Genomic DNA, 8563 nt, shown 5'->3' on the forward strand with positions numbered 1-8563 from the left:
CTGGTCCCTCATGGTCGTCTTCATCTTCAGTCTCTGCAATGTAGATTGAGTCTTCTGATCCCCAGCAGGAGATTCCCCTCTTCAGAGAGTTCCTCTGTCCGAAGAGGTGAGGCAAGACCTTCGTTGGTGGTTGGACAACCAGAATTTCTTGGTGGGTGTCTCTGCATTCTTCCTCTCCAGACTTTCTTCTGTTTTCAGATGCCTCTCTCATGGGTTGGGGTGCTTATCTAGGGAACTTCATTGTGTCAGGCATTTGGAGTATGGAAAACAAGCTGCTACACATCATTGTTTTGGAGCTGAAGGCAGCTTTTCTGGGTCTGAGAGAGTTTCAGAAGGTTGAGGGTCATTCGGTGTTTCTGATGTCCGCCAACACCATGGTGGTCGCTCATGTGAACAAACGGGGGTCTGGTGTCTCATCACTTCCATTCATTGACAGTCGTGTTACACCAGTGGGCGATCAACAACTCGATGGAGCTCTCAGCCAGATAGATTCCAGGCAAGAAGAATGTGGTCACCAACAGGCTGAGTCGTCGGAACCAAACCCTGGGCACAGAGTGGTCTATGGATCAAATCTTGGCAGACAGGCTTTTTCAGGTTTCGGGGAGGCCTATGTTTTTTTGGACCTCTTTTCTTTGAATTTTAGCCTAGCCTAACTGCCTTTACACAAATGTATAATCTACATACCTGTATGCGTTCTCCAACTTTAGTATACGTACTCCCGTATAGTACTCCCGAAATCACCTTAGATCAACAGCACAACCCAAAAACTCCTACCAGACAGAGAGCTCTCTCCTACCAACAGCGCGCACACGTGTCTCCTTCTCCCCTGTGTTATTGATTACATCCAACCGACGCTGCCGCCATCTAGTCTTCTATGACGTCACAACACAACTTAAATACATCAACAGACACCTTTTAAAATCAACCATTTGCTGTCCTTATATAGGACACCCACCATATCTCGACAATGCATAAAATACCAATAACAATTATACAATATATAATTACACTTATCTCTTTCTCCCTCCCCTCCAACTGTTTCCTAACCTAGTTCCCTCTTAATTTCCTTCATCTTCCAACTCTTTACCCTTTACATAATTTCCAATACTTTCCCCTGAAACTCCTGCTTTTCACCTCCTTTATTTCTCCAGATTCTATGGTTTCCCTTATTGCTGTGATATCTATTTTTAATGTCTTGCTACTTACACCAGTGCTCGATTTGATGGCGGTCATTAGTGTTTTACAATCAGTATTAACCAAAGCTTCTTAAATTTCTCCCTCCTACTACCTCTTCCCACAGATGTTTGAAATATATCAATCCTTCTATAGCCTCCCCAACACTCAGGGCTTCGGCCTCAATGGTGGATTTTGCCACTCTCCTGGATTTCCTAGACTGCCACCATATGGGACTTCTCCTCTTCCCATCTGTCAAGGATATAATATAACCCAGTTGAGTATGGCCATCTTCTATGTTTCCAAATGAAACGTCTGCATAGGCTTCCCAATAAATCTTTTCTTCTTCCACCTCACTTATTGTAACTTAGCCCATCATGCTCATAATTTTTCTCACAATTTTAATAAGCTTCTTCATATCCTGAGTCGTTCCTTCTTTAAATGCTTTACTTAATTCGCTAACATCGTATGATATTACTGGCATGGTATGTAGCGATACCCAATTCAGCTTTCCTACCACTTATCTATACTCGGTTAACTCCTTTTGTTCTAGCACTCTATTACCCGTATATCCTCTAGCCTCTGGTTCTCTTATAGAATTTATATACTGCCACTGATTAAGGGAAAATCTATTCTCCTTCTGCTCTATTACTACTATATTTTGTTCATGAAACTTACCCAGCAGATATATATATAGCTGTATTTCTCCGAAGTCCGACAGAATTTCAAAACTCCCGGCTCACGCAGTGGTCGGCCAGGTGGTTAGTACCCATTCCCGCCGCTGGGAGGCGGGTGTCAGGAACCATTCCCATTTTCTATTCAGATTTTTTCTGTCGCCGGTGTTGATAACAACTGTTTTCAACACCTCCGTCTAGGATTTTCGAAACTTCTCTGTTACTTGAGTATCCTGTTTGTTTTTTGGTTATCGAACGTGGATTGTGACTAGGCTTACGCTGATAGTGGATTGGATTTGAATTTGGTTTGGTTTTTTCCTTTAACTAAGATGTCTGGGACTAGTTTATCTAGCACCAGAGTGTGTTGTGTGGAAGGTTGTAAGGTGAGGCTACCGAAAGGTTCGGTAGACCCACACACAATATGTAATAATTGTAGAGAACATACGTGTGTTATAAATGACCGTTGTAAGGAGTGTGAATGTCTGTCTGATTCGGGTTGGAAGACTTATGAATCCTATGTGCGGAAATTGGAGCGTGATAGGATACGGAGATCCTCCAGGAGTGTATCAGTCAGTAGAAGTAAGGGTGTAGTAAGGTTTTCTCCTACTATACATTCAGTAGTTGGTACACCTAAATCTGTTGTGCCTTCGGGCCCTGAAAATGTTGTGCCTTCGGGACCTGAAAAATCAGTGGAAGACGATGCCCTTTCTACGATTCTGGAATCAATACGAAACCTAGAATCTAAAGTGCTCGCTTTGGAGGGTAAAAGCATTATTAGTGATCAAAAGTGCAGTGAAAGTGCCCCCAGTGTTGTGGAGGGGGCGTCAGATCGGCCCTATAATGCCTCTAGGCCTGGACCTCAGTCGAACTTCCAAGCCCAGGAAGACGGACATGTCGAAAGCCGCAGGAGGGTTACGGGGAACCCCCACCGATCTGGCGTCCCTTCGGCAGAACCTGTAGACGATCCCCAGGCTGCCAAAGAGTGTGCGAGTGCGCGTATCCTCCGTGAGTGCTTTTCGTCCTCGGAGGCGTCCTCCCCTAACAGGAGTTGGAGCATGAGAAGACGCTCACGTCCTCTGAAAAGAGCTATGACGTTAAATGTCGCACAGGCAGGCTTTAATCGTCAGTAGTCTCTCAGAGGAGGGCGCAGAGTCTCTTTGCGCTGCTTCTTCGTTACGGGCTTCGCCTCAAGACTTGGATTACTCTCCACCGCAAAAAAGATCGAAAACTCAAGGTGTCGCACAAGCGGCCAGAGTCTTCGATCGCAGTGAAGAAGCGCTTCACGCTCCTTTTTCTCCTGTTGGTTTGCGGTCTTCACCGGAGAGTTTTGCTGCATGGACTCCTCAAAGGAGAATTATGATGTCATCTGACGAGGACGCTTTGGAGCGGCCTAGTCGTTCTAAGAATAGAACTAGAACGGGTCCTGTGAGAAGGGATAGGGCTTCCCCTCGCCCCTCGCCTTCTCATAGGATCAGTTTTTCTCCTGAAAAAGAATCTTCTACTACAAAAAGTGTTATCAGGTCGATGCAACAACAACTTGCTTCGTTGCTGGCTGAGAGAGAATCAGAAATTCGTCCGAGAAGAAAAGATGATAGATTACCGATTAAAAGATCTAAGAGGTCTCCCGCACGGGTGGACCGATCGTCTCTTTCGCCTGTGAGTACTCATTCTAGATTTCGTACGTCTCACCTGCAGTTGGAGAAAGGGCATGAAAAACTTCCTACGAGGATTCGCCCAGACTCTCGAGGCTCGCTTTATACAAGGACGGACGATCCTATGATTACGAAACGAGGCCGTATACAGTCTGAGAAACTCGACGCTCCTAGTTCGGCTTGGAAGGAGCGGAGTGTTCACAGGGACGCCTGTTTAGACAAGCGGTATGCTCGGACAGACGTCGAGCGTGACGCTCACCTGGACGCCAGGCGTGGCGCTCGGATGGACGCCGAGCGTGACGCTCACCTGGACGCCAAGCGGGACGCTCGGCTGAGCGACGAGCGTGACGCTCACCTGGACGCCAAGCGTGGCGCTCGGCTGGGCGCCAAGCGTGACGCTCGGCTGGACGCCAAGCTTGACGCTCGGACGGATGCCAAGCGAGACGTTCAAGCGGACGCTTTGTTGCATATCCATCAGGTATCACAGCAAGGTATTAGTATGGAACCTCAACTGCAATCGGCTTTTCGAAGGGACTCTCATCGAGAGAATGAGCAAGAAATTGGTACCGCTTTATCTGAATCTTTAGATATTAATATTCAGAATGCTCCATGCACGTCAAAACAACGATCTTCATTAAAGCTCGGAGTGAAAGGACTTGTACCACCAGCTTCGGGAGTCCCCTTGGTCACTCCTATAGATGAGGAAGGATTAAGTAATATTCAGAAGAAACGGAAAGAGGATCAACCCGCTGTGTCAGATTCATCCGATTATCAAGTTTTGGTTCGATTGCTTCGGGATTCATTTGGAGAAGAGTTTCAACCCGCAGCACCTCGGTCCTCCTCCTCAGTTTTCGTTGTCAAAAACAAATAAGACTCCTGGATTTGTTAAAATGACAAAGTCTCTCTCAACTAAGAGAGCTTTTAAGAAGGTGCAAGATTGGATGGAGTCTAGAAAAGCTCAAGGAAAGTTTTCCTTTGCCCAGCCTCCTTCAAGACTTTGCGGCAAGGCTGGGATTCTGGTATGATACAGGTGAGGATGTCGGGTGTTAAGAGCTCCCGCATCGGCTCAAGGTGACTTTTCCAGTCTGGTGACGCACCAAGAAGGTCTCTTCTTTCGTCAGCTAAAATAACATGACACCGGCGGAGATAGACCACCATCTGAAAGGTCTTTTTCGGACAATTGAAGTATTTAATTTCTTAGACTGGTGTTTGGGGCTGCTTGACACTAAGTCTCGTAGTCAAGACTCAATTAGCTTGGGGAGCTATCCAGTGTTCTCGCTTGTATGGATAAGGCCGTCAGAGATGGTTCAGAGGAATTGGGCTTCACATTTTTGTGCAGGGCTCCTGAAAAAGAGAGCTATCTACTGTAATTTACTACCAAAGCAGTGTCTCCAACACAGAAAGCAGAATTGCTTTTCGCCCCTCTTTCTGACCATCTCTTCCCCCAGGCTATGATTAAAGATGTAGCTGGAAGTCTACAGGAAAAAGCTACTCAAGATCTCTTAGCACAATCTTCTAGACGTCCTGCGGTTCCTTCGACTTCAACACGAACCCAGTTTTTCTAAGAAAATAAAGCCCTTTCGAGGTGGAGCATCCTCTAGACCTTCTCCTAGAGAAGAGGACTCTCTAGAGGCAGAGCTCAGTCTAAGTCCAGGGGTAAAAAATGAGGAGGAAGTCCTTCAAGTCGCCAGTAGGTGCCAGGCTTCATTTATTTGCAGAAGCTTGGAAGAAGATAGAGGCGGACAGCTGGTCGCTCAACGTCATCGAGCGAGGATACAAAATACCTTTCCTGAAGCCTTCTCCATTGTGCACAACACCTATAGATCTATCACCCTCGTACCATGGAGAAAAACAACAGATCTTGTACGATCTGATAGAACAAATGCTCGAGAAGAAAGCAATAGAACAGTCGAGGACATTCAGTCCCCGGGTTTCTACAACAGGTTATTCCTGGTGCCGAAACAGTCGGGAGGCTGGCGGCCAGTTTTAGATGTGAGCAGTCTAAACCTTTTATAGAGAGACAGACGTTCAAGATGGAGACACCTCAGTCAGTGCTTGCGGCCTTAAGACAAAACGACTGGATGGTATCACTGGACCTGCAAGACGCATATTTCCACGTCCCGATACATCCCCGATCGAAGAAATACCTGCGTTTTGTCATGAAGGGAAGAGTTTTCCAATTCAGAGCTCTTTGCTTTGGTCTGAGTACGGCACCAATGATTTTCACAATTCTAATGAAGAATGTGGCGAGGTGGCTTCATCTTGCAAACATAAGGATCTCTCTATATCTTAGACGACTGGCTCATTCGAGCATCGTCGAAAGAAAGGTGTCTGAAGGACCTTCAATCAACCTTTAATCTAGCAAAGTCCCTGGGACTTCTAGTGAATTTTCGAAAAGTCGCAGCTGATCCCCACACAGTCCATCGTGTATCTGGGGATTCAGATGGATTCAGTGGCTTTTCGAGCTTTTCCGTCCCAGGGACGTCAACAGCAAGGATTAGAAAAAATATCAGTCTTCTTAAGGAAAGAATCATGCTCGGTGAGGGAATGGATGAGTCTGCTGGGCACCATTTCCTCGCTGGAGAATTGTTTCCTTGGGGAGACTACATCTCAGACCTCTCCAGTTTTTCCTGAAGGAGAGTTGGGAGGACAAAGAAAATTTGGAGACAATTTTGAGGATCCCAAAGGAGGTAAAGGATCACCTAAAGTGGTGGCTCGATCCTGTGAAGCTTTCGGAAGGAACTTCCCTCAAACTTCAGAGCCCCGACCTAGTGTTGTTCTCCGACGCGTCCACCACCGGGTGGGGAGCTACACTAGGGAGGGAGGAAAAGTGTCAGGCACCTGGAGAGGGGAACAGGTGTTCTGGCACATAAATCTCAAAGAACTGGCGGCCATATACTTGGCACTTCAGTTTTTCAAAGAAAAAGTCGCAAAACAGATAGTTCAGATAAATTCAGACAATACCACAGCTCGTCATACATAAAAAAACAAGGAGGGGACTCACTCGCGATCATTGTTCAATCTAGCGAGAGAGATCCTGTTATGGGCGAGAACTCAGAAAGTAACGATTCTAACGAGGTTCGTTGCAGGCGTGGAGAACGTCGGGCAGATCTCCTCAGTCGGCAAGGTCAACTGCTGCCGACCGAGTGGACTTCTGGCATCGGATGGTTGTTTCCGAGAGCTGTGGAAGTTATGGGGACGTCCTCTAGTGGACGTCTTTGCAACAGCGAGAACAAAGAGGCTTCTGTTGTATTGCTCCCCCGTGCTCGACCCAGGGCAGCGGATAGCAATAGATGCCACTTCTTTGGGACTGGACAGGGATGGATCTTTACGCATTTCCCAGTTCAAGATTCTGGGGGAAGTGATGAAGAAGTTTGCAATGTCAGAAGGGACGAGATTGACGTTAATCGCTCCTTATTGGCCAGCAAAGGAGTGGTCACAGAGGTCATGACCTTTGTAGTAGACTTCCCGAGGACATTGCCCATGAGGACAGATCTACTCAAACAGCCCCACTTCGAGAGATACCACGGAAACCTCCCCGCTCTGAGTTCTGACTGCATTCAGACTCATCAAAAAGTTGGTCAGAGCGAGGGTTTTCTAGACCGGTTGCAAAAGCAATCGCCAATGCGAGAAGAGCTTCCACGCTTGGAGTCTATCAATCGAAGTGGGCTTCGTTTAGGAGCTGGTGCAGAAGAACACGCATTTCCTCTACCACGACCTCGTGAGCCAAATAGCGGACTTTTTGCTCTACTTGAGAAACGACCTAAAGCTTGCAGTCTCAACAATCAAAGGACTACAGAAGTATGTTATCTGTAGTCTTTAGACATAGAGGAATTGATTTGGCAAATAATAAGGATATCCACGATCTTTTAAGGTCTTTTGTTTGAGGCTATAAAGAATTCCTCAACCTAAGTTACCATCATGGAATTTGGATGTAGTACTTAAATCCTAATGTCAAATCGGTTTGAACCCCTTCAGAATGCCTCTTTAAGGGATCTTACTAAGAAAACTATTTCCTAACGACTCTGGCGACGGCGAAGAGGGTTAGTGAAATTCAAGCCTTTAGCAAGCATATTGGTTTTAGGGGACATAATGCGGTTTGCTCATTAAGTCCTACGTTCTAGCGAAAAATGAAAATCCGTCTAACCCTTGGCCCAAAAGTTTTGAGATTAAGGGTATGGCGGAAATCATTGGAGGAGACGAACCAGAGAGAGTCCTGTGCCCTGTCAGGGCTCTCAAGATTTATTTACAAAGAACGAAGGAATGTTTAGGTCCTTCTAACAACTTATGGTGTTTCGGTCAGAAGACCAGATTTACGATGTCGAAGAATGCTCTAGCATTCTTCTTGAGAGACACCATTAGACAGGCGCATTCATCTTGCGAAGACAGTGATGTTAAGCTGTTGAAAGTTGAATGCCCATGAAGTGAGAGCTATATTTACCTCAGTAGCTTTCCAAAAGAACATGGCACTCAATGACATTCTGAGTGCCATTTCTTTTGGCGCAGCAACTCGGTGTTCGCTTCCACACTACCTGCGGGATGTGAAGACGACATACGAGAACTGCTATGCGCTTTGGACCATACGTCGCAGCAGACACTTTGTTGGGGGTGGGGGGGCTGAAAGTAGCACCATCCTACCCTGTAGGAAAGGTGGGTAGGTGAGTTTTTATGGATTGTTTTATGGTTGTAAGGTCGTCCGCCTGAGCCGGACTTCCTTTCCTTTAGCCTAAGTGATGTGGGAATGAAAATTGTTAGGCTGGTCAGGTGGTGAATTTTTTACTTCGTTGCCCTCATAGTATGGTCAAAATGGTCTAGTCACATTGTGGTCACGCTCCCGTTGACAGATCATCTAGAACTCACCAGCTATATAGGTCACTACCTTGCTGGAGAGACTAGTAAAGCAGTAGCAGACTTGGGTGACAGTAATCACGAAGTCAGCTATGCTAACAGGTAAGGAAAACCAAGATGTTATTCATGCATGTAATATGTTTCCAAAATCCTTTTCTGTCTCTCCCTACCTCCAAAGGTGGGATTCAGCTATATATATCTGCTGGGTAAGTTTCA

The sequence above is a fragment of the Macrobrachium nipponense genome, chromosome 27 (assembly GCF_015104395.2).
Source record: "Macrobrachium nipponense isolate FS-2020 chromosome 27, ASM1510439v2, whole genome shotgun sequence".
Lineage (NCBI taxonomy): Eukaryota > Metazoa > Arthropoda > Malacostraca > Decapoda > Palaemonidae > Macrobrachium > Macrobrachium nipponense.